Consider the following 27,616-nt stretch of genomic DNA (forward strand, 5'->3'; position numbering starts at 1 on the left):
AGGCTCCAACCAAACGCTACCAAAACAAAGGTTTCCAGTTTTCATCTAACTAACAAGCTTGCAGGAAGAACACTGAACATCCAATTCGAAAACACCACACTCGCCTACAATAAAACACCAAAGTACCTTGGGGTAACTCTTGACAGAACCCTATCTTTCAAGGAACATCTGTCAAAAACAGCGGAAAAACTGAAATCCAGAAACAACATCATCCAGAAGCTGTGCGGCACAACATGGGGAGCATCGGCTTCCACCTTGCGATCATCTGCCCTGGGCCTTGTTTTCTCAACCGCAGAATACTGTTCTTCAGCCTGGCTTAACAGCCCACATATACACAAAGTAGATGCCCAATTGAAAAGTACAATGAGAATGATTGCTGGTGTTATCAAATCCACCCCTACACAATGGCTCCCAGTACTGAGCCACATTCCACCACCCAAACTACGACGCATACATTCCCTCACTAGTGAGTACAAAAAGATACTTAGTAACGAGATCCAATTCATCAAGATATAGATGCTGCCAACGGTAACCGTTTACGCTCCAGACGATCGCCAATAAAACAGCACAGATTGCTGTGGAAAATGAGTTCAACAACAAAATAGAAGCTTACCCTGCATCACACAAAAACCACCAGGTTTTGACTTACCACGCAACACATGGACTATGCTGAACCGAATCAGAACCCAACACGGCAGATGCGGTTACATGATGCACAAATGGGGTAAACGACCATCCCCACTCTGTGACTGCGGACAACCCCAAACCACAGTATATTAAGCAATATACTGTGCCCAAACCATCTGTCACATTACAGAACAGTGTCACACAAGATCCTATCAAGGCAGGTCAGAGGATTTCCTAATAGCGACTCCAGAGTTGATAGAATATATAAATAAGTTAGATGTTCGTTTGTAAACATACATGTAATGTTTTATACAAAATATATGGAAATTTAAATGTAAATGTGTCAAGTGCCATACGATAAATAAATAAAACCACCATTATGATTTAATCAGTTCATTCTAAAATTTTTAAATTTTTGCTGTTTATAGATACACTTTTCACGACAGAATCTGTCAGACGTGAAATTCGTTTCAAGAATTCGAGTTTATTTATCTCAGTCTGTAGACGTAAATCAAATTACGCTCGAACGATTGCAAAATATCAATATATCTGAAGCTTCACTCCGTAAATTAAAAATTTCAAAATATGAGAGTCAACTTGTATACTTACAGAACTTGTTTGTATGTTTACAGAAATACCCCAAGCCACGATAATCTTGCTAAGTCTCAACTTAAGTTTTTCTGTTTTAAAATAACCGATGTGTAATTTTTATAAAATATTAATGATTAAATTAGGTGGTTATTATTGCAACTTATCGTAAATAAATATGATCTTGTTCAACTTATAATTAGTTCGTATAAAGATGATAAAGGCAAATTAAGACCTGATCACTGTCGTCGGAAATCAAGCAGAATTGACATCAACCACTCCACAGGTGGGGACAACTACCTATCATTAGTGCAACTCGATGGTTCTACTTTGATACAAACAAGAACGATCAGCATTTAATTCTTAATCGTCGACAAGCGCGTATGTTTCGTACCAAATAAAGCGACTACGGTGTGTTTGTTATTGGGTCTTTGTTAGTTGCAATTATATATTTTGTGACAGTGTAAGAGACAAGTGAGTAAAATTATTTTAAATAATATAGAACTGCTTCTTTATTTGTTATATGTATTGCAATATGTTCGCTCTTTTTTTAATTTAAATTTATGAGGTGGTTTCAAATAAAATTAGGATTTCCACTACCCATAGCACCTATAAATATGTTAAATTAAATATCAATCTTATTTGTTATTTATTTAGGTTACTACCAGTTTTATCATATATTAGCAACAACTTTTGAAGTCATTACTATGTCCTTTGTATTTCTTTCCGCTCATACTAAGTACAATATTTGTGCGTAAAAAAATTATAATAACAATTGTGTATAAAATATTTTTCGTTTCCAGATCTAAATATCCCCCTTTGTATACTTTTGCAATTATTATACTTTTGGGAATTAACTTTAAGTATAATTATTAGTTTATTTTACGTTGAGCTTCGACCATTAAACAAATAAATTTGTTTTTTGTTACTTTATTCTAACAATTTAATTTTATTTGCCAAACAGACAATACCATTCTATATACTCAAAATTCATCATCATTGGTGCTACAGCCTCGACCTTTCCAAGTCTACTTCACCAGTCAGCCCTGTCCATTACCAACCGTTGCCAGTTTGCTGAGATATTTTATGAGAAATATTTCATTTTAACCACCAAATATCTGTTTGTATTTGTAGTATATCTCATAATTATTGTACCTCCTCCTCCAAATACCATTTTCACAGATGCCACAGAATATTCATCTTAGGATTCTTCATTCAAATATGACCTAGAGGTTTACATCTGCCTTGGAGATGGTCCGCGTTTCATATTCATATGTCAGCATTGGCAGTATAAGGGTTTTGTACATTGTTATCGTTGTTTTCTGGTTTAAGTTGCTACTTTTCATATCACGCAGTGACTTTTTATTTCTTTTTCACGCAGCTGGCGTGGGCAGAATTTGCCCACCACTTCAAAGGTAGAGTTACTAGTCTTTTGAGAAAATGGTGTACATTTCTTCTAGCTTGACTGTTGTACGAGTAATTAAGTCTACATCATCTGCATAGGTCATAATTTGTGAGGATTTGTTAAAAAATATTTATTTTGTTGTCTATTTTGGCATCCATAACTGCTTTTTCCAAGACTATGTTAAAAAAGGGGTAAGCCAGCGTAACTCCCTACCGCAGTCCGAAATGAATTTGAAACGCTTGTGATTATTCATCATGTATTCCTACTTTGCAAACAACTTGACGCATTGTAGTCCTTACCAGTCGTATCAGTTTATCAGGAATATAGAATTCGTCCATGGCTTCATACATTTTACTTCTTAGCACACTATCATAGGCTGATTTAAAATTTATGAAGAGGTGGTAGGTATCGATATTGAATTCGTTGGTTTTTTACAGTATCTGTCTCAGCAGAAAAATCTAATTCATTATTAATCGATTAGACCCAAAACCACTTTGATATTTGCCAAGAAGAGCCTCTGAATATACATTTTAAATTAAAGGACTTTCAATGATATTGTCAGTATTTTTAAGATGCGTTTCTGAGACGATTTCATTGGAGAGTGTTTGAACTTTAACTTAAGAACTTCTTTAAGAAAAATAATAATACCATCCAATTGGTGTTAAATAATTCAAGATTAATAAAATCCAATCGTGAGAGTAACGTTTTCTTATTAACAAATTACATGAAATCCCAATTTCACGTAAACCATGATGAAAAACATGATATTCTTCCGGCACGCATCCGGTCTAACGTTAGTTTACTGTCAACATCGACATTGACATCTAATTTTTCTATTGCTAAATTATCTTATTATTGCTAAATTCTATTATTTTAATTCTAATTGATGCAACCTCTCTATATTCTTATTTTTTCTATTTGGAACTTACCAATGTTCTTCTTAGGTTTTCATATACATTACACTGTTTGCAACTGTATTAATGCATATTACCTAGTTTACTGCTGATCTAAACAATCCTATCAATGTTTTGTTGGTTCATTGTCGTTTATTCTAAAGCCAGTAATTTTGACGTCTTCCAGCTCTTCTATCTTCGATCTTTTCTTGAGTGATGAGTTGTAAGAAGTTAAATTATTGATTTCTTGATCACTTGAATAAAATTTCTAGTTAATTTCTTTTTTTGTAAGTGATTACTTACTTGATTCTACCATCTTTATATTATTTGGAAAACTTCAATGTTCGTTATTTAACTAACCCATGATATTCTGAGCATTCTTCAATACATCAATATTCTTTTCTAACCTTTTCTTTATTGCCCACACCTGAACACTATACAACGCTTACATTGAGTGGTTCCAATTTTCATTTAGATTGCATCCTATATTCAACTCATTGTTGTTTACACATATCTACACTTGGATTTCTAATGTTACGCGTATTTACACTTGGATTTCTAATGTTAACAGGAATATAAAAAATTAGATTGGTTATTGTGTGATCAGTAGGCGTCTTTGTAATTGTATTAAAATCGTAGAAAACATCCAGAAGCTGATATTTACAGTGATTACAATATTTTATCAGCTCTAGTCATACTAAGATTGAAAAAATATTTAAGAACGAAGAATTAACCATAAATCGACACGAGCAAACTGTATAAGGCAATTAATTAAAGTTAGATCCATTCGAAGCTAACAATCAAATTAGGGGAATTGTACAATGTAGCCTAGAGTTTTAGTAAAGAAGACAATTAAAACACCATCAAAACAGATAATAACACTGCAAATGGAAAATTTGTCGGAAAAATCAAATCAAAATCAATATAATGGTTTGTATAATATAAGTAAAAATAACATGAATTGAGTGTTGAAGCTGTCTTTAAACATTATTCATGCGCGAACTTATCACAGGCGAGAGGAAAAAATAGGAGCCACATATTTCGGTTCTACCAATGGCTTTGGAATTAGAAAAGCATTATTCGATATGCAAGTTTTAGTTCAACGGTGTCGTATTCTTTTCGTGAAGATCTTTTAATGGATATAAAAACAGAACCATCACCAATTGATAGCGAAGAAGCTTCAGCAATATTAAAATCTGAAGTTCAACATGCTATAAACAACTCAAAATCTGGCAGAGCCCCTCAGCTAGATAAAGTTCGACATATTGTAGACAGACATAAAGACAATTTAAGTGCAATAACTATCCTCTTTTACAACATTTAAATCTGGTGAGATACCTACAGAATGGCTACTATCGAACTTTGTTCCGCTACCAAAAACCAAGAATCCTAAACAATTTATTGACTATAGATTAATTAACTTAATGTTACAACTATTAAAAACATTTTTAAAGGTTATACATGCAAGATTATTCAGAAAGTGTGAAGCGGGTATGAGTAATTGACAGTTTGGCTTTCGTAATGGCTTCGGAACAGTAAAAGCTTTATATAGTTTCACAACTCTTGCTCAAAAATGTTGAGACCAACAAAAATATCTTTTCGTCGCATTTATAGACTACGAGAAGCTTTCGACAAAGTTAAACATAACATTCTCATGGAATGTCTAAGGCGAAAAGGACTCGACAAAAATGATATTAACATAGTGAGTAATCTGTATAAGAACCAACAGGTTGTGGCAACATTAGATGGAAATAGCACGGATGCGCAACAGATAATTAGAGATGTAAGACAAGGCTGTGTACTTTCACCATTACTATTTAAAATAAACCCCGAAGAGTTATTTACACAAGCACTTGAAAACTGTACAGAAGGGATCAAGATAAATGGTGGAAATACTTAGAAATGAGAAGTACGAGTTTTTGCAGCTGATTATAAACGTCTGTGATTATTTATACGTCTGTACCTATTTCATTAACTATGAAAAAGTATTTGGTATAGTACATCATGATAAGCTTAGAGAAATTCTTAAGATGGGTCTGGATGGAAGAGATTATCGAATAATGGCTAACTTATATTGGAACCAGGTTGTTTCAGAGTCCCTCCTTTACGCAAGCTGAGACCAACACATCAGCAAGGGTCATAAATCACAATAAATAGCAATATTATTGAAGAAATTCAGGTGTAAAATTGGACAAGCAAGATAGGCCAATACTAAAACTATAGAGATTTCATTGCGAGTTCGCTTATTACGATATTATAATTTTAGTATTCTTTTATATGACATTTAATCATGGACTCTGACAGATCCTATGCGTAAAATATTAAAGGCATTCCAAATATGGGTATACTAAACAATGCTCAAAATTCCATGAGCTACCAGAAAACCAAACCCAAATATATAAGCTAACATAAATTGTTGACTATCGGTATATAAATATAATTAAACACATATACCAAAACGCAACAGCCAGTGTTAGAGTGGGTGATCGTCAAACCCAGAATTTCCCGATACAACGTGGAGTACGCCAGGGGGACACCATATCGCCGAAACTGTTCACTACGCTTTTGGAATATATATATATATATATATATATATATATATATATATATATATATATATAAAAGGGCAAAACTGACCGACAAGGGCATAAACATAAACGGAGAAAAGCTTAGCCATCTAAGGTTTGCAGATGATATTGTACTAATAGCTGATAGGACAGATGAGGCCAAAGATATATATATATATATATATAAAAAAGGGCAAAACTGACCAACAAGGGCATAAACATAAACGGAGAAAAGCTTAGCCATCTAAGGTTTGCAGATGATATTGTACTAATAGCTGATAGGACAGATGAGGCCAAAGAACTTTTAAATCAGCTCTACCTTTCCTTGCTAGAAGGGGGATTGAAAATAAATATATCTAAAACCCAGATGATGACAAATCTTGTAGTCAGCGAAGATATATGCGTAGGAACAAGATCCATAGACCAGGTAATGGCCTATAAATACCTAGGTCATGAGATTCGCATAGGAAAAGATAACCAAACCGTTGAGCTTCTCCGTCGTATAAGACTGACTTAGGCAGCCTTCGGCAAGCTGAACCATATTTTCAAATCGTCTGATATACCAATATGCCTTAAAAGAAAAACGTTTAATCAGTGTGTTTTGCCAGTGTTAACTTACGGTGCCGAAACGTTGACCATGACAAGGAGAACAGTTCAAAAGATCCGTGTGTGTCAAAGGGCGATGGAGCGTGCTATGTTGGGCGTTTCACTACGAGACAAGATCCCAAATCGCCAGCTACGACAAAGAACAGGAGTGGCTGATGCAGTAGAGAGAGTAGCAACACTAAAATGGAACTGGGCAGGTCACGTGGCTCGAATGACAGACAATAGATGGACAAAGCGGATACTGGAATGGAGACCAAGAGATGATGCCTACCGAAGTAGAGGTCGTCCACCAACACGTTGGACTGACGATCCAAAACGTTGTCATAGGAATTGGATGCAAGAGGCACAAGATCGACATAGATGGAAAATTATGAGGGAGATCTATGTCCAGCAGTGGATAAGAGAAGATTGAATGATGATGATGATGATGATGAAATTGTTAACCTCACTAGGAACAGAATATTAGAATATTTTGGACATGCTATCAGCAATGCCAAATATAACCAACTAAAGTTAAAAATCAATGTCAAAATTAAAGGCACACGTAGTCGAGCTAGAGAACCTCATGTCTCAAGAGTCTGCGTTAATGATATGAATACCATATAAGTACCAAATAACTATTCCTAACAGCTCGCAGCAGATAAAATGAAGATCATGTAATTGGTTTTCAACGTTCTAGGATGACAAAACAATGTTTTTTATTGGTATTTAACTTTTAATCACTTCTTTTAATATCGGTAACCAGATGGTATTAATTATACTGAAGAATTTGTTAGTAATTTAATTGATTTAGTAAAATGAATACTCAGTTTTGTAAGTAGTGTGTCGAAATAATATCAATAATTTTCCTGGGGTTTATCAATATTTACTATTGAATTTTATATAAAGAAAATGAACGGATGGTTAAATCTTAATACTAGAAAGCGTAACAACACTTATCTGTTTCCTTGTGATTTGAAATTGTAACTGCATCAATTGTGTTTATATCCTTACCAATGTGTTGTAACGTCTCTACAGCCTTTTTTTTACTGCTTTTATATATCTAAACTTTATAATCTACATGTCTGTAAAGTAAATTACAATTTGCTAATATGCTGTTCCTCTTTAACGACTGGTGACATGAGTAACAAAACTGACAGGAATAACCATCGTGTTCGGAAATTTTAATTAGACGGGGATCAATAATATCTCTACCCAAAGAAAAATGGGCTACTCAAATATTTCAGGATATAACATACCATATAACATGCAAAACACCCAAAAAAAGTCGAAAGGGGCTAGTCCAAAACTTCTCCAGGAAAATTCAAAGGGAAGGTGTTATAGGTCGAGGCGTTATCTCTGTAACATAATATGTATAGTCAAGAAAATAAAATTTGATTAATGGCTGTTTAATGGTTTAGTACACGTTTTTATTTACAGTTAATTTGCATTTAAATATAAGTTGTTATTTGCAATTTGTTAAAACATCCTCAGGCATTAATTTAGTAGTAGTACATTGGAATTTAATTAACTAACGTAATTTGATAATGATTTTACAAACAAACGACTCTTCTCCTCTATTTTATCGTTTCACATATCCAATTGATGTGTTTAAATTATATATATATATATATATATATATATATATATATATATATATATATATATATATATATATATATATATATATATATATGTATATAAGAAATACTGGATATTATTGACTGTCGACATAAACAAACAACACAGTTTATTAGGGCTGCAGTCAGTAGGTTTGGCCGGGATGTTATTGAAACACTCTTTTGACTTTTGGTCGAGCTTTCGGAATTCTTTTATTCCTTCTTCAAGACACTGTAATTAGAAGAAAGTGTAAATATTTACAACATATCTCAAATTGTCATTACAACTTACTAGTCGTTGAGATTATTTTTCTAAAGCTACGACACTCAACATTAAAAACACACATATAAAATATAACATTTAAAATAATGGACAATATACATTTTAAAATTTTAACTTTCCAACTAAATTTTATATTTATAAATTTTATAAATTTTAAAATTTTAAAATTTTTATATTTATAAATTTTATAAAAAATTTTATAAATTTTATATATGTATATATATATATATATACATATATATATATATATATATATATATATATATATATATATATATATATATATATTATATATATGCATAATGCACTTATAATTACAGCTGATGAGTTAGATACAAAAGAAGGGATTAATGGGTATGCAGCTGAATTAATAAAGCCAAGGGTACTCTTTTTTTTAGTAATCAAATATATTCCGGTATACTTTATAACATCATCATTGATAGCTAAAAAGTTTATGATGAGTTACATTATATATAAGCAACTATTTAACTTATACGACGACGACTTACACGACGATTAACTTACGATGAATAACTTACACGACGATTTGCTAAACATTGTTATCCCAGTCTTACTTTTCCGGCTAAGTTTCATTAAAAAATATGTAGTAGACCTAATACTAGCCATCCCTAGTGATAAAACAGAGGAACTATCGTTCGTTTTTAATAGTTCTGATCCATATATTCGGTTCACAATTGAGGTTGAAGGCGAATCATAATCTGTTCCCTTTTTTGACGTAAAATTGACTTATTCAAATCAAAACAAAATATTGGTAGATTGGTACAGAAAATTCATGGCATCAGGGAGATATTTAAATTATATGTCCTACCTTAAATATTCTATAAAATTAAATTTAGTTAAAAAAATGAAATCTCGGCTCATACAAATTTCAGACACAACACTACAACAAAAAACCTTGTCCTATACCAACTGTTCCTAGACAACAATTATCCAACAGCGTATATATACATATATACAAAATGTCACTCCGAAACTGATATGACACGAATATTCAATTCTGTTGGTGACTTTAAGTTTGCTAATAAAACAGTTTTAACGATAAATTCAGTATTCTCTAAACTCAAAGATAAAACATTAAAATATATGTCTAACATAGTCTACAGTATTTCTTGTACAAATTGTAATTTACAATACATTGGCTATTCTTCAAGGCGACTAAAGGACCGTATCACCTCCCACAAGAGTGATTCGAAGAAATATCCAGATAGGTGTAGTTTATCTATGCCAAGGTATTAGAAATTGAAAACAATTATTTTAAAAGATTGTTTCTTGAGATGGTTTTTATCTCTGAAACGGGGAAAACCATAAACAAGCAATCTGACATCAGCCACTAAGTGAGATTTACTCACATTTACTGTTTTTAGATAAAGAGTTCAATAAAAAAAAAGAAAACAACATCTAAATAATGTAGATTCAAATGTAGAAATCTAACAGTTACGGTTTTCTATTGTTTTTGATATAGAAATTCATCTGATTAACAATAAAGGTAGAGTCCAGCTATAAATTAATACTAAACTGTCACATTACTGTTATTCATTCCTAAAACCAATGTTTGATTTTTAAAAATGAAACTGTACCTCCACTATATATGGTGATATGTTTGTTTTGTTTTCGAGGATACATTTTTTACATACAATTTCAATCTAATGGCCGCAATCTCAAATTTGTAAGTTACATATTTGCTCATATATAATTTAACACATCATAAACTTTTTAAACTATTAAAAACGAATGATAGTTCCTCTGTTTTATCACTAGGGATGGCTAGTATTAGGTCTACTACATATTTTTTAATGAAACTTAGCCGGAAAAGTAAGACTGGGATAACAATGTTTAGCAAATCGTCGTGTAAGTTATTCGTCGTAAGTTAATCGTCGTGTAAGTCGTCGTCGTGTAAGTTAAATATTTGCTTATATATAATGTAACTCATCATAAACTTTTTAGCTATCACTGATGATGGTATAAAGCATGCCGAAATATATTTGATGACTGAAAAAAAGAGCACTCCTGGCTTTATTAATTCAGCTGCATACCCATTCATCCCTTCTTTTGTATGTTCCTAAAGATTTCCGCCGTTCGTACAATTAAACATAGAGCTAAGATCTTATATACTAAAACGCTAAGCCCTTTCCTTGTCCACCACTTTACTCAAAAACCATATTAGATAATTAAAATATTTTTTCGGAATATTATTAGTATTACGTATGAGATTGTCAAGATATACTTTTGGTACATAAATTCACTTCCGGTTTTGAGATGACCGGAAGTTAAAATTTACTTTAAGTTTTAGACCCCACAATGTATACATGGATCGAAAGGTCTCGTCGAGACGAATCTAAATATGTACTTCCGGTTGCGATCCGACACCGGAAGTGACCCGAAACGCGCATAAAACGTCAAGATAGAGCAAATCTGACACCGGATTCGTGATCAGCATGCAAAATTAACTGCTAAATGATATCCATGTCGACATTTGATGAACTAAAAATTGCATTCCGGTTTTGAGGTCGACTTCCATAATCACTTTTTTTTTACTTGCATTATTATTGATGAATGTTATGTATATTCTTGCTTATATTGTTTGTATTGATCTCTTAATTTTTCTCGCAAAATAAAAATTTCATTTAAAAAACTCGATGTCGTAAAAAACTTCCTTTTTGGATCTTACAAAACATGTCTGCCTAAATATGAAGCCTGCCTATTCATCCTTTAGAGTATTTGGGAATTACGAATAATAGACATTTAAAATGAAACTTAAATATTGACAAAAACCTTCGAAGTATACTCTGTAAATTTAAATAATTAAGAAATATTTTAGAACCGTCCCTTTTAAAAACTATTTACTCTGCCTTAGTAGAATCCAGAGTATTTTATAACATTCTTAAGTGGGATGGAGCGTATGTCAATAATTTGGAATAACTAAATGTTGCCAAACAAAAATTTTAAAATCAATTTATTACAAATCCACGCTTTACTCCACTGAGTTGCTATACAAGGAAACTAATATTTTTGATAGCTTTGACAGCTTTATTTTAAAGGGGTTATCGTATATCAATATAAAAATAAACATACACTACAGTTTTCCTTAAATGAATACTCCACCAAAAACAGGAATAAATCAATACCCCCGACAAGTGAAAAAAATAATTGGATAGCCTAGAATCTAGATCATTAGATGTTTTACCAACTAATATTCAGAATACCAGGAATATAAAACAGTTTTACAGACATGCCTTTTACAGTAATCCATGATTTAGCTGCCATTACGAAATCAAATAAGTGTGTGAATATTGGACCCATAACTAAAATTGTTTTTTTGTTTCATGTGCTGTTATGCTTTGGGTAGACACTTGTATAGGTGATGCATTTTTCTTAATTTTGCATTTGAAGTATTTTTTTTAATTTATTGTTTTAATTGTGAAAAGATAGTGTACTAGTATGTTCTGGATATTTCTACATTACAATGAATTTATTTATTACTGCACAAGCATTCTGCTTCAAGTGGTATTGTATTTATTTATAAGAAATTATTATATATATTATATATTATATATATTATATATATATATATATATATATATATATATATATATATATATGTACATATATTCAATTTAGTTAACCCATTTTACTTTTAATTTCCTCGTTTCTGATTGTATCCATTTTTGCAACTCTGCAACTCATCCTCCAATATTCCATTTTGGTGGCTATAAATTTATTTCGTTTTTGTTTGTTTAGTATATAGATTTCTCACCCATAAGTCATAAGGCTACGTACTATTCAGTGAAAAATATTTGTTTTCGTGTTGTTTGTGATGTGGCTATCACATAGTATTTAATTTAATTGTTTGATACACGTTCTTGTGTGGCCCAGTGGATTTTTTGTTTCGTTTTCTATAATTCAGTTCTTTGAAACTATAAATTCTAAGTATTTATGGTGCCTCCAAAATATATTTGATTAATTACTATTTTTAAATGGGAATAACCCACAATTAAAGGTTAAAGTAAGTTTTTGTCGTTTCAATTTCCACTTCGGAAATCATTCTCAAAATACAAATATTAATGAATTTATTTAACTCAAAACTATTTTGAGAACCATTTCTTTAACCTTTAATTGTGGCTTATTCCCATTTTAATAGTAATTAATTTAAAATGCCACAGGAAAATAGCTTCAGAACAATATATTGTTTGATGTTTGGGCATGTCTTTTCTTATTTCTCGTTTTTTTCCTGTTATTCTTTCAACTTCTTTATTTTTGTCTTTTTATCTCTAAATCATCTTCTTTCTCTGTGGTTAGATATATTTTATGTAATATATTTTTTTATTCTATGGTCTATTCCAAGCATTCTATGGTCTCTACTGTTAAATCGATTTTATATTGACTCGTTTTTGTTCCTCTTCACCTTCTTCAAATATTTGTATTTGTTTTCTGTTGTTTAGTATTGTTCATAATCATGTTTAGAGTACCGCACATTAAATCGTTATAAGCAATGTCCCAGTCAATAATGGAATTTAACCGCCAGTGAAGATATTAGTAAAAAAATCAAAACAAAACACAAGGTGAACTTGTTCCCTTTCATGTTCATTGTCATTGAAAGTTAAGCTACCTGCACCAAAAATAAATATTTATAATCTTCATTCATTAACAAATAAGCCTACACTAAGAAAAGTGTATATTAGAAGTAACATCCGTGGTAATAGAAACATTATATTTTTCCTTGGCCTCTCAATTTAATATGTTTTCTTATATGTACCCTTAACCATTTTTAAATATCTAAAGTCTCTTTAAAAAAATTATCTTTAAAAAATAGGAAAGCTCCGATGTCCTCCTATCACCACTATCCGTATAAGTATTTGCAAGTGATTAATTAAGAAGTACTCCTATTTACTCAAACATAAAAAACAATTGCACCTTCAGAACCATATTTTAAATAAACTCAGGTTTTTAAATTGGATGAAATTCTCAAATATTTAAAATCTGGTTCTTTTCGTTTTTACTCCATTTGTTGTGTTCTTTCTCCTCTAGTATATGTCATCTTATACGAGTCCTAACAACTATATATGTTGGAACAAGCAGTTATTTTGCGAATATAATGCCAATTTACCTAATTCTTTATTTAATTTTTTTTAATTGTAAATATGAAATTAACAACAATTTTTATGATGTATGGAATTATTTTTACGGCTTAATTATATATTTTATATTAATTACTATTTAATTAATTGTTTGATAATCGAAAACTGCTGACAACTAAATATTGGGACATTTTTTGCTTTTCCTCACGTTTTTTAAACATACAAGTAGGTAGTGCGTTGTCAACAATAATTCTAACGCGACTAATAGTTTCTGCCCTTCAGGGACGATTTTTAAAAAATAAGTATTTAATTTACAAATGCCAGAGAATGAACTTTATTACGTTCTTTAACAGTTACAATGTTAAAATCAGACTTCACTTACAACGGTTCAAATCATACTGAATAATAATTAATAAAAATGAAATACATTACACATTGAAAAATAAAACAATAATTCACAAGTTGCACTTATGTGTTTAGGTCGATCATAGTTCAGGTGCTGACCCATCGGATTTAGGGTATTGTCTTATGGGGTCAACGACTATAACTCCTCGTCCCTTAGTTTCTGGAACTTTTCATGGAATTGAAAAATGACTTAGGTTGGACTTGTGGTAGGTTTTCTTCAGGATCATCTTGGATGTGAACACTCTCCATTGGACTATCATCTTTTCTTTGTTAATTCGTTCTTCTTATACATTTAATACCAAAATATGCAAAAATTATTATAATCAAAAATATTATTGATAGGTTCCAAAAATTAAAATGACTAGTAGCTTTTGAGTTTTTAAGTATGAATGTTTTAATTTCTTCTTGTTTCTACTTAACTAAGTGAATCTTATCCAGTTGGACATCTTCGATATGAACTTCGGGAATTTCTTCTTGATGAGAATGAGGAATAACTATATTTGGAAGTAATAGTGGCTGACTTTCAGAAATGTGGCGATTATTGCTAAATGTTTGATCTTCTGTGCTAAACTGGCATTGGAAAGGAACTGTGATAAGATAACTTCCAGAAATTAGTTGAAGGTCTGTGTTAGTACAGTTCATTTGAATTTTGGTTTTGGTTATCAAAATAGCGATGTAGTGGGACTCATCTACTTGTTGGATCATATTTTTTGTAATGTGACCTTCTATTCTTTGGCATCTCGTAGGATTAGATTTCAGTTGAAGAAGTTGAAATAGACAGTCTTCTTCATTTTTACTTCATTACTTCATTTTTCAGATGATTCTCGGGACAGAAGAATTTGGACTTCAGATTTGAGCATGATACAGATGTGTATTGGTAAAAATGTTCATTCATTATCAGATAGGTGTTAGGGGGCACTATGGTAGTTTGATTTACAGTAGGAATCGAGTATAAATGATAGTAGGAGTATTCATAGGGATAAGCTATTGCAACATGGATAATGAAAACAATTGTCAAGTTAGTGTAGTACGCTTCTGTTTCTAAGATATTATAATATTTATTTATGTCTGATGTGATATTCATAAAAATTAGTTCGTTTTTTGAATGATATTTCATAATTTGAGTTAATATTCACTTCAGTTCATTAATCTTTACTGTACTACTATTTAAAATACCTAATCTCGCAAATGTTATAGAGTTTTCTATTCCTGCTAGCAACTGTACTATAATATTTATACTTATACTTAATTGATCTAAAATATTTCTAGTTATAAGGAAATCTTCGAAATTAAAAATAAATTTATTAAGGTTTGAACGAATAGATTCTAAACCAGAGAAAATTACTTCTCAATTACTCTTTAAGAGAGAAATAGTATTATTAAAATTCTCTACAATCTCTGTCGATATTGAAATTTGTTTATTAAGTTTATTTACAATTTTATTTTGGTTAATTTTTAGTTCTTCTAGTGCGCTATCATAATGTTTTGTGTTTTCTGTAATATATTTAATAATTGAGCCTAGTCCGTCTATAAGACCTCTTTTTGTTCTATGGTCAGGTAAGAATGATTGGAGTTTTTGTTCAGCTGGTTGTAGCTGAAAGAAAAGGACACGATCAAAATGTTCTAATTCGGAATAATAAGGACTACTAAGGCCGTCTTTAATTGCAGCTGTTACATTTTGGTAGGAAAGTCTTAGGGTATTAATTTCTTTTTAAATTGGTTCTAAATTGACATAATGAATAAATGAATGAGTACTGGATTTAATTTTTGCAGTACCTAATTTATAAGGGAGTATTCCGCGATTGTCTTTAAGATTTGTAAAGGTAATTTCTTTAGTCTCGGCTTGCTGACCATGGCCCGGGACCATTATCGTTGTCATTAGGAAGCTGCAAGAATTTTTTTCGGTTAGTTTTTGGTCGTCTTAAGTTTTGTTTGTATAAAAGTTTTTATTGGGTAGCAACTTTAATTTTTGCATCTTTAAGAACTTTTCTTTCATAAATGAGGGTTACAGTCTGTCCCAAACCCTTCTTTCAGTGCGTCACTAATTTTGACGTCATATAGGATTTTAAGAATGTCGAGAGTTATTGCATGAAATTTTAGTTAAATCTGACAGTTGAAGGATCGTAATCGGCTAAATGTGAAAAGGTTATTTTTTGAAAATGTAGAGTAAAAATTTTAAGAATTTAATTTTTTTTTTAATTTACATATTAGAGGTCCCGTCCTGTATAAAAAATTTTATTGTGCATTATATTGGAACGGCAGTTTGTCATAATTCCTATTCTATACATTCCAAGGAAAGTGCATAATTAGCTAAGATTTATTTATGTATTTATTATTATTTATTACAAACACTATGGCTAAAATGTATAGTATTTAAACTACTAATATGAATATTTTTTAGAATAATTTAAAACTTACTTCACGAACGGCAGAAACGGGTAATAAAGTTGTCCCAGCCTCTTTTTCTAATTGAAAATAATTTAATAATTTTAATATTAGTCTTTGTTCATTCTCGGTATATCTCGGCATATTTAAAATATTTTTATGACAATAAATACAAAATTAAATTTTCACTGTAAAATGTCTGAAAATACTATCCTGGAATGAAAATTATCATTTTATCAGTTGACATTGTCAAAGTACTGTCACTATCGAGACCATCTGCGTCAATTATATTTATGCGTATCATTGATTGGATATCTATTTAGCGTATTCTAAACTCCAACCAATTATATATCCGTAAGTAGAATTCGCTTTAATATGCAAATACCCGTGAACGATATATAATTTTCTAAGTTCTATGTATAATAATCACAGACTCACGTTTTTTTCTGTCACTTCTAGCTTAATGTGTTAGAGAGAATTCGATAAACTGTGACGCACTGAAAGAAGGGTTTGGGATGAACTATAAGTTTATTTCGTACCAGTGTAGTGTTTTTCCTGCAAACATCACTGTCTTCTTCGTATGTGAGTGGTTCGTGTCAATCATTATTGCTATATTTAATACTTTTTTCTTTCTGTTCGATTAATTTTTTATTAAGTTCTTTATAGATCTCTTTGGTCATATCTCTATGTTTTTGCATAGAATTATTAATCTGTTTTTGGTCTATGTTCATATCAAATATTTCTTTAGTGTTAATGTGTCCATTTATAATATCTATAGGCTTTTGTTGAGTTACGGAATATATTGAGTTATTATATCCTAAAATAGCATAACGCATTTGATTTAAGATATCAATTTTTCCATCTGATTTGCTTCTAATTATTCGTAGGTGTTCTATTACAGTGGAATGAAATCTCTCTATAGATCCTTTAGATTGGGTACTATTTGTAGTAACATAATGAGTTTTTACTTTATGTATGTCGAAGAATTCTTGTACAACAGAGTTTTTCAATTCTGTGCTTCGGTCCATAGTTACAAGATCAGGAATTCCATGATATGTCATAAAGGTTAGAAAAGCTCTTACAATTTCAGTACTTGTCATAGCTGAATTTTTTCTTTGGGTATGCTTGACCGTATTTAGAAAATGTGTCTATTATAGTAAGAAACTTTTGGCCTTGACTTTAAAAAGTGTCTGCAAATATTATTTCAAACGGTTTTGTAGCTCTGGGTGTAATCATTAATTTTTGATTTGACGGATTACGATCATATTTATTTACTTGGCAAATATTACAATTATTTATAAAATCTGTTACATCTTGTTTTATTCCTGGCCAATAGTAGGTGCGTTTGATCCTAGTTTCTGTTTCCAAAATGCCTCGGTGAATGGTTTTTCCTTGTGGAAAAACCCAAATGGGCCATGTTATGAAGACAAAACGTTTTCGGAAACCATGTTCCATCATCAGTGTCTAGGTGTACATGTTTTAAGCCACTAAATATCAGGGTAAAAACCCGTTAAAATTTATCTGTTACAATTTGGTTTACATTATTTGATATTATATTTTAAGATGTTAGAGTTACCAGTGGATATGATAACATGGCGAAAATATTAATAGTTATTTAAAAGATATTATTTTTTGAAATTTGGATATAAAGTCTTTTTCTATTGGGAAATATTTATTCAATTTTTGGTTTAGCAGCTGAATGTAAAACAAAATCAATTTCAATTTGGTGATCAAAAACATTAAGTAGTTTATCAGAAATGAGCATTCCTAGTATTGGATCTTATTGTGTTCTTTCATGTATTTTAAAAATTCATTACAATGAATCTCTATTCTAGATAGGGAGTCTGTATTTGCATTGCAACTTCCTTTCTTGTATTTGATTATGTAATCAAATTCCTCAATTTTTAAACGCCATCTCACTAATCGTGAATTTGGTTCTTTTAAAGACATAAGCCACTGTAAAGGTTTATGGGCTGTCATAATTTTAAACTGTCTTCCAAATAGATAAGGTCTAAAATACTTAGTTGCCCATACTATTGCAAGAAGTTCTTTTTCTATAACACTGTAGTTTTGTTCGGCCTCGTTTAATGTTCTCGAGGCATAAGCTACTGGTTTGTCTTGACCATTTACCAGTTGAGATAATACGGCTTCTACTGCTACATTACTTGCATCAGTAGGTAATATAAAATCTTTATCAAAATCTGGATACCGAAGTATAGGTTCATTAATTAATAGATTTTTGCAATCTTCGAAACATTTTACAAATTCTAGAGTGTGTTCTATCTTAGCATCCTTTTTTTAAACATTTCGTTAATGGTTTAGTTAATCTGGAAAATCTTTTATAAATCTCCTTTAATATCCTAGCAATCCTAAAAATTCTTTTCACACAGTTCGAAAAGTTAATGAAAAACGGAAACCGGTTCTTTGTTAAAACTCACGAATATCCGCAATGGAATTCTACGAAAAATCCTACTGACTGCGCCACTAATAGTTTCTGCCCTTCAGGGACGATTTTTAAAAAATAGTAAAGTATTTAATTTACAAATGCGAGAGAATGAACTTTATTACGTTCTTTTAACAGTTAAAATGTTAAAATCAGACTTCACTGTACAAAGGTTCAAATCAGACTGAATAATAATTATTAAAAATGAAATACATTACACAATGAAAAATAAAACAATAATTCACAGGATGCACTTTTGTATTTAGGTCGATCATAGTTCAGGTGCTGACGCATCGGATTTAGGGTATTTACTTATGGGGTCAATGACTATAACTCGCGTCATTTGAGTATGTATAATTAACAAGCGTCAGTTTTATTACGAAGAAAATATAATAATGGCACGTGGAAAACCTACTGATCCAAAAGTTCAAAAAATTATTATTCATCTGTACCATAAAGGGAAAACAATGCCTGAAATTTCCAGTGTATTGACTGTAACAACAACTACTGTGTTTAATATAGTTAAGAAATATGGTGAAACTGCCAATATTGATGTTGGCGGCAAAAGCTCAGGTCTTCCAAAAGCTGTTTCTCAAAGGAGTGTAGTTTGATTTTTTTTCGAGTAGGCCAAAGAAAAACCATTGTTGATGAAAACTCAAAAAAGGAATCGTTACATTTGGGCTAAATCAAAACTTTCGTGGACCAAACATAACTGGAACAAAGATATCTATAGCGACGAAAGCAAATTTGATATCTGTGTGGTAGATAACCGAAAGCGTGAATTATAAATGTTCTTGGGAAAAACACTTTTTTAAAAACTGAACTCACAACTAAAACTTTTATTTTCGACTTACAAAGATTTTAGTAACAATACAATAAATAAAAATCAGACTGAAGAATATTGATAAAACACTTTTTTAAAAACTGAACTCACAACTAAAACTTTTATTTTCGACTTACAAAGATTTTAGTAACAATACAATAAATAAAAATCAGACTGAAGAATATTGATAAAACACTTTTTTAAAAACTGAACTCACAACTAAAACTTTTATTTTCGACTTACAAAGATTTTAGTAACAATACAATAAATAAAAATCAGACTGAAGAATATTGATTTTTACATGGGGTTTTATAATTTTATAATTGCTGATCTTGCTGTCCAATACGTTGCAATTCAGTCCAAAATGTTCAAGCGGTAGCCCCGTGTTGAATCCACGTGGTAGAATTCACTGGATGATAGCGGTCATTGTACTGTAACTACTCCATCCCCTGAAGTAGTTTTGTGAGGGACGAACAGAACTGTTGAGTTGGCCTCTTCTGGAGTTTCGTCGCTAGAGTTGGGTTTTTTGTTATTTGTTTTATACCTGTAACATATATAGAGGCAGATTATTGTAATAAAGATATATAAAGGAGTTATCCAAAAATGGTTATGGCTATGGTTCCATAATTTTGGGTTAATTATCTCTAGATGTTCCTCTTCCTTAGAGAGTTCATGCAGTTTGTCTAAGGGGATGTGATATATCCTTAATGGGTTGAATTTAATCGCTGTTTGAATATCTATGGTCCTAATTTTGGGAAGAATTAGCGGTTCCTCTGGGATGGTTGTCCTTGAATTTATGTAACTCTGGATTGGCGTTTTGAATTCACATCTGGGCGGAAGATTGATGAGATAAGTTCCTTTTAGGCCCAAAATTTTTGTTGTAGAACATCGAGTTGTAATTTTGGTTGATTCGGGGAATATTCCTATATAGTGAGCATCTGATAATCTTTGTATTATGACATCTCGAGTTTGGACGGGGGTGTATTGGCAAGTATCTTGGGTGCTCAACTGCAGGATTTGTTTGATACAGTAGTTGTCAGTTTTCGTTGCTTCTAGTATTGTTTCCTCTTGGCAAAGATATCTTGTGTCGATTCGGTCACATGGTTCTTCCAAATATTGAAAGGATTTTTTTTTATAAGGAGATATGCCTCAGGAGGAATAATTGTATTAGAATTTGCGGTAGGTTTAGGAAATAAATGATAATAAATAAAGGAATTAGGATGTAGGACAGGAAAATGAAGGATAAATATAATAGTACGGTTTGAATAATAGGCAACTACTTTGATGATGTCGTAGTACTTTAGGATGTCTTCGTCTTCGATGTACACAAGCTGGTCTGCCTTATGGTGTTCTAGCATTTTATTGATGATCCAATTTATTTCGTCTTTCTTGATCACGCTGTTATGGAGAGTGTTTACACGAGAAAAGGTAATGGCTTCTTCTAGGTCATTAAGTAACTGAAGTATAATTTGAAGGGTCAAACTTATTTGGTCCAGAACATTCCTTGCTTGCAAATAATGATTGAAGTCAAAAATGAGTGTATTGAGATTCGTGATGATATTATTTACTTCTGCTATTATTTCTTGGTTATGTGTTAGTAATGTGATAGTTTCGTTGAACTCTTTTATAATCTTCTTCTTCAAGCTAATGTGACGATTAAGATGATTTATAAAATTTTCCTGATTCAGGAAATGTCTAAGGTTTCTATAGCATTGTTGTATTTTTCTGCCTCATCTTGATATAGATTTCCAGAAATTGCTTTGATAGTGCTTCCTAATCCATTTATTAGCCCTCTTCTTGTTCTGCTATAGGGGTAAATTGTTGAGATTTTTTCTTGAGCTGATTTTAATTGGTATCTAAGAGCTTGGTCGAAATTTTGTAAACTGCTAAAATAAGTCCAGTATGAATCTTTGCTTATCCCAGGTTGAGGGGAATTATTCCTGGGTTGTCTTTCAGGTCCTTGATCTTCCCATAAAAATGCATAATAGATTCTGTTGAGCCTTGTCTTAAATTTACTAGGTCCCTTGTAAGCGAATTTTCGTCTCTCTGGTCTCCAAAATTTTTAATTAATGCGTTTTTTATTTCATCCCAACTTTCGCATCAATATACAGATATAACTTCCTTAGCTCTACCTGTTAATTTACTGATAATACCATGAAGAAAAAATTTGTTTTGTATATTAGCTGTATTAAAGCTGTCATAATAATGGTTTAGAAGTATTGTAGAAACTTTAATAAATTCATGTAATTTATTTGGATTTCCGTCAAAATTTGGAAGAATCCATAAATTTTTAACGTCAAATTGTGGAACTGCCATATTTTAAAAATTTTCAATATATATAGTCAATAGTCAAATCAGTATAGTAAATTTTCAACAGTCAATATATAAATATATCAATCTTAATCTACTTATTTTCTATCTATTAATCTCTATGTTTATTATTATATAGTATTTATTAAGCTATTCAAATTTGTCTTTAAATACGTTGCTGAATCTGACTCTAAAGTCAATCTAAGGACTTAGAGGAGATATTTTTAAATTATTATAATTTTTCTGTTAATCTATTCAAATCTTTGTTTAATTTATCTTCTAATCTAGCTCTGATTCAATCTAAGGACTCAGAGGAGTCTGATTTATAAAAATTTTTTTCAAAATTTAATCTTCTTAATTCTAAGTAATGATAAAAATGGCTTACAGGATAAAGACGATACCGATGTGCATTCCTCTGCTCATTAAGGCTTCTAACTTCTAATTCCCTCGGGTGAACTCTGCAGACGGTTTCCCTGGGGCTGGTTCTTGAAACAGTGAACAAATACTTAAAAGTGACGAGGATCTATAAAGACTCTTCCACTTCCGTACTGACTCTTCGCCAATTATGAATGTTCTTGGGAAAAACACTTTTTTAAAAACTGAACTTACAATTAAAATATTAATTTTCGACTTACAAAGATTTTAGTAACAATACAATAAATAAAAATCAGACTGAAGAATATTGGTTTTTACATGGTGTTTTATAATTTTATAATTGCTGATCTTGCTATCCAATACGTCGCAATTCAGTCCAGAATGTTCAAGCGGTAGCCCCGTGTTGAATCCACGTGGTAGAATTCACTGGATGGCAGCGGTCATTGTATTGTAACTTGTGTGATTCGGGAAAAACAAAAGAATTTCATAAGGATTGTCTCACAGGACTATAAAGTTTCCACAAGGCATCATGGTGTGGGGTTGTATGTGGACCAAAGGGTTGGGAACTTGACATTTTATTGAAGGCATAGTAAACACAGCCAAATATCAAAATATTCTTGAACATTCTACCAAGTGTGGCAAAGTTATATGAATCCGGGGATTTTGTCTTTCAACAGGACGGAGCCTAATGTCATACGGCTTAATCTACCAAAAAATGGATGGGAGAACATGACATTAAAGTTTTGTCACATCCTTCTAGCAGCCCGGATCTTAATTCCAATAGAGACTCATTGGCACAAAATGAAACAACGCCTAAGAAATAACCCTCAGCGTACTTTGCCACAACTACGTGCTAAATTGCAAGAAATATGGGATAGTTTCACCCTTGAATTCTGCGAAGGCCTAGTTGATACAATGTCTCATAGAGTTCAAGCGGTTATTCAAGCTAACGGCGACGTTATACCTTATCAATTTTTATTTTAACTTGTTAAAAACTCCTTGTTCCAATATTTAGTTGCCAGCATTTTTTTATTACCAAACAATTAATTAAATAGTAATCAACATAAAATATATAATTAAACTGTAAAAATAATTCCATAAATCATAAAAAATGTTGTTAATTTCATATTTACAATTAAAACAAATTTAAATAAAGTAATTTCGGTAAACTGACATTTTACTCGCAAAATAACTGCTTCGTTGTATTACTTTTTTCTCTATAATAAAATGCTGAGACGAGCGTCACGGAACTAGCGCCAGGAGAAGGCCTCACGGGTAGCGTCACGAAATAGCGGTTCTTCACATTGATTCACTACTCCCGATCAATTCGTTTCTAGTCATCATTTTATTATAAACATCTTTAAATTAAAAACTGCATGAAAAATAAGTAACAAAATACAGACATTAAATAAGAAGTAATAAATTAAAAGAAAATCTGTCAATAAAAGATTCTATTAGTAACGATTGTCAAAATTTAACAGTGGTAAATGTCATCCAATTAATAAAAATATTGAATCATCTTTTTAAATTTTTATTACACTTCTCGTTTTAAAATAATTTCATATAAATACAATTAATAATTTTAAATATCTTATTTGGTTTATATAGAGGAAATATTCCGAATATGGGCCCCCACTTTTGTTTATGTGCTCATAATTGACACATGAGAAACAAATCCGCAGCTCTCTTTCTTTGTCTTCTGAAAATCGACCATCACAAAACATGCTCTCTGTGTCATTGTTTTCTGGAATGTTACCTATTTCTTCTAAATCATCGTCTTCGTCAGCTGGTACAAAATCTTCATGATCTTTTGAGTTGCTTTCAGGTTTCTTCTGTTTTTCTCCTGACTTTTTCTTAAAATCATATTTCCATTGTTTATTAATATTAAGAGCTGCAAATTCAACAGATTGTAAACGAAGATCTAAATTTTATGATCCATTTTATAGATGGCATATAGTGAGAAGGAGTAAAAAGGTATAACTTGCTAAATTAATTGTGCTCGTAAAATACCACTCGATGTCCGAGCTTAGTTTTTTTTTAGAATGCACGCAAAAGTTTGACTTTTTAATTGCGATAGTTTGATAAAATAATAAGAACTGTGCTATTTTCACCTCCCGGAAAAATCAGAAAATCCCGAAAAAATCAATTAGTTAAATGTTTCCATAAAAAAGTTGGATTTTGCTATTATTTGGTGAGAAATATTTAAATTTTATTGATTATATATATACATATATATATATATATATATATATATATATATATATATATATATATATTATTTATCTATATTATATAAATTAAATTATATAAATTATTATTAATTCCTATATTTATTAATTTTGTAAAGTACAATGACTCGCTTCAAAATTTATTTTAAAACCATTTATGCAGAGAGTGCAAAACTAAAAAATAATACGTTTTATTTTAATTTAAATAAACATATTATATATTTATGGTTATAAATAATATACACTAATTATTAAAATTTAAATATTTCTTACAAAATAAAAGTAAAATTCAATAACTTTGAATAATAGTAACATTTTTTATGGAATAATATTTTTTGATTTTTCCGGAAGGTCTACTTACACCTTATTAGTTTATAGTTTATTTATTAGTTTCTCCAACTAATCCAGTAAAAAAAATAAATGCTGTGTGCCATAGAAGGCGGTATACTGCAAATTTTTCCAGCGCGGTTCAGTTTGAATTTCCATTCTAAAAAACCGAGCTCGAAAAGTTCTCCGCTTCACTTTAACGTGGCGGTATTTTACGAGTACGTTCAATTTTACGGGTTATTACTTTTTACACCTTCTCTAGCTAAAAGATTGGATTATAAAATCTGTTAAATTTTCAGCTCTTAATAAATAAATTATCAAATTTATTATAAATGTTAATAAGCTCAAATGGTTTTTTTGAATAACAATTTTGATAAAATGTTAACATTTTTTAACATATCTTATAATTCAAGCCTCAAAGAACTGATTGCAATCTGCTAAATACCTCCAGAGTCACTGTTTGGGCAACTCTTTGTAATAAATAAATTGAATAACTTACAATCTTAATTTCCATAATTTTAAATACATAGTTATATTACATGTCATTATTCAAAAAACAAAGATATTAACATTTATTAATTACTGCAAAAATAAGTATTTTTTGCAATTATGTCGGTCAATTGTGTAGCTATTTTAATTTAGAAGCTCGCAAATTACTAACGTTTTATAGGCAAACAATTCTTTTTTCACTTTTTGTATTATTTAAACCAAAAATAAAGCAAAATCAGCTGTAAAGCAAGAATTTGTCACCAGCTATCTATCTCTCCTTTACCTTTTAGAACCTTAGATAGACTGGAGTAGAGTATGACAATGGATAATAGACTGTGCATTATGAAATTATAGATTATGGTAAAATTCCAAAAAAATACTTTTTGTTTTGGTTTTCTTTATTATTGGAAAAAAGTTATCTTCTTCAAATAAGTCTGCGTGCTGTGTTAAAATACCACTATAACACACGTGCCATGAATTTCCATAAATAAACATTCGTATTTCTATAACATTCATTAACATTAACATTCATTATTTGTTTTTCTTTCTTTTTAATCAACTCAACATTGAGAGTATTATAATGTGTATAATACCTCATCATTCTCTTAGTACGTACGTATAATACAAAAGGCAATTCATATTTTAAAAAATATAATACATTTGCTATGTAATTACTTTATGTACGGTGCATTACATCCTGAATAATTATAGGCTATTGTGTTACAGAATAAATAATCTACAAAATAACTGCCTATTTACTATATATGGCAGTTTTTTCTAATAAGTAATTGAATGATAACGAGTATTTGTTTAAACAAATATTTCTGTCTTAAGTTCATTATTTCATATAGGATTCATTAAAATTTATCTTATAAATAAAATTTATTTTACATTTTCACAAAAATTTATTACCCTTTTAGAGTTAACGTGCGGACTATGAGTCCGCTTGTCGAATTATTTGTCAATTTCTGACGATTAATTATGATTTTGGTCGTGGCGTGCTCGCAAGCTTCATAGCTGGGATAATCAAAAATAGCCACAGAAATGCGGAAGATCTCTTTAGGAGAAACGGCTCATTGCCATGGATTTTTAGATTGATAATATCCCTTGTACGGTTCCAGCTTTTGCTCAGACAAATCCGTTTTGATGATAAACGAACACGATTAGAGAGGCAAAAATGTGAAAAATTGGCAGCTGTGAGAGAATTCTTCGATTCGTTCAATTCAAATTTACCTAAACATTTTTCATTATCAGCATATACAACGGTAGATGAAAAACTGGAATCTTTTCGTGGCAAGTGTGGATTTAGGGTATATATGCTCAATAAATCTAATAAGTACGGAATAAAAAATCTACGCAGTAGTAGACGATAAGTCTACTTGCCATGTTGGCCACCATCATGGCAATCCGTATTTTGCAAACTGCGGTTCTAAAAAGATTTGTAGTTGTTGTGTTGAACCACGTACGTAGATTTTTTAGCCAGGAAATTCTGCGCCTTCCTGGTCCTCGTTTTAATTCTACTTTTCCTTGAAGAATTAATTGCGGCAACCCATATCTTTCGCTGGTCCTGATGATGTGACCGAGGTATTCAATTTTGACTGTTTTTATTATGGTTAACAACTCTTTTCCTTTTTTGCATTCTTAATAAAACGCTCTGGTTAGTAACGTGGTCGGTATAGGATATCTTCAGGATTCTACGATAAAGCCACATTTCGCAAGCCTCAATTTTCTTACAGGTAGCATCTGTAAGAGTCCATGACTCAACTCCGTATAATGGTATTGGAAAGATATAACATCGTAGTAACCTAATTTTTATGGGTACTGATAAATCGTGGCATTTGAATAGCTTAACCATTTTTTGAAAGCAGATCTTGCTTTCTCTATTCTAGATTTTATTTCTAGGGAATGGTCCCAATTTTCATTGACGTTCGTGGCAAGGAAGGTGTATGTTTTTACTCTTTCTATTGGTTTACCATTCACACTGATTTTTGCAATTTGCTGTTCCTTCTTAGAGATCATAATACATTTTGTTTTCTTAATGTTCATTGAAAATCTGACTTATTTCTGTGATTCTATTGATTAACTCCTGGAGACCTTCATGACTGTCAGCGAATACCACCGTGTCATTCGCTTATCTGATGTTATTGATACATTCTCTGTTAATTTGA

General features: G+C 31.0%; 1 protein-coding gene across 2 annotated transcripts in view; it reads left to right on the forward strand.

Annotated features, from left to right (window-relative positions):
• Positions 1-1,495: 1,495 nt before the first annotated feature.
• The window catches only part of LOC140434596 (fatty acyl-CoA reductase wat-like), a 107,481-nt gene continuing 81,360 nt past the window's right edge, over positions 1,496-27,616 (forward strand). The window contains exon 1 of one of the 2 annotated variants that reach the window (XM_072522973.1): positions 1,496-1,689. The gene's annotated coding sequence lies outside the window, so the exon portion shown is untranslated. The remainder of the gene's footprint in view (positions 1,690-27,616) is intronic. The other variant, XM_072522972.1, reaches the window with a different exon arrangement.

The sequence above is a fragment of the Diabrotica undecimpunctata genome, chromosome 2 (genome assembly GCF_040954645.1).
Source record: "Diabrotica undecimpunctata isolate CICGRU chromosome 2, icDiaUnde3, whole genome shotgun sequence".
Taxonomy (NCBI): domain Eukaryota; kingdom Metazoa; phylum Arthropoda; class Insecta; order Coleoptera; family Chrysomelidae; genus Diabrotica; species Diabrotica undecimpunctata.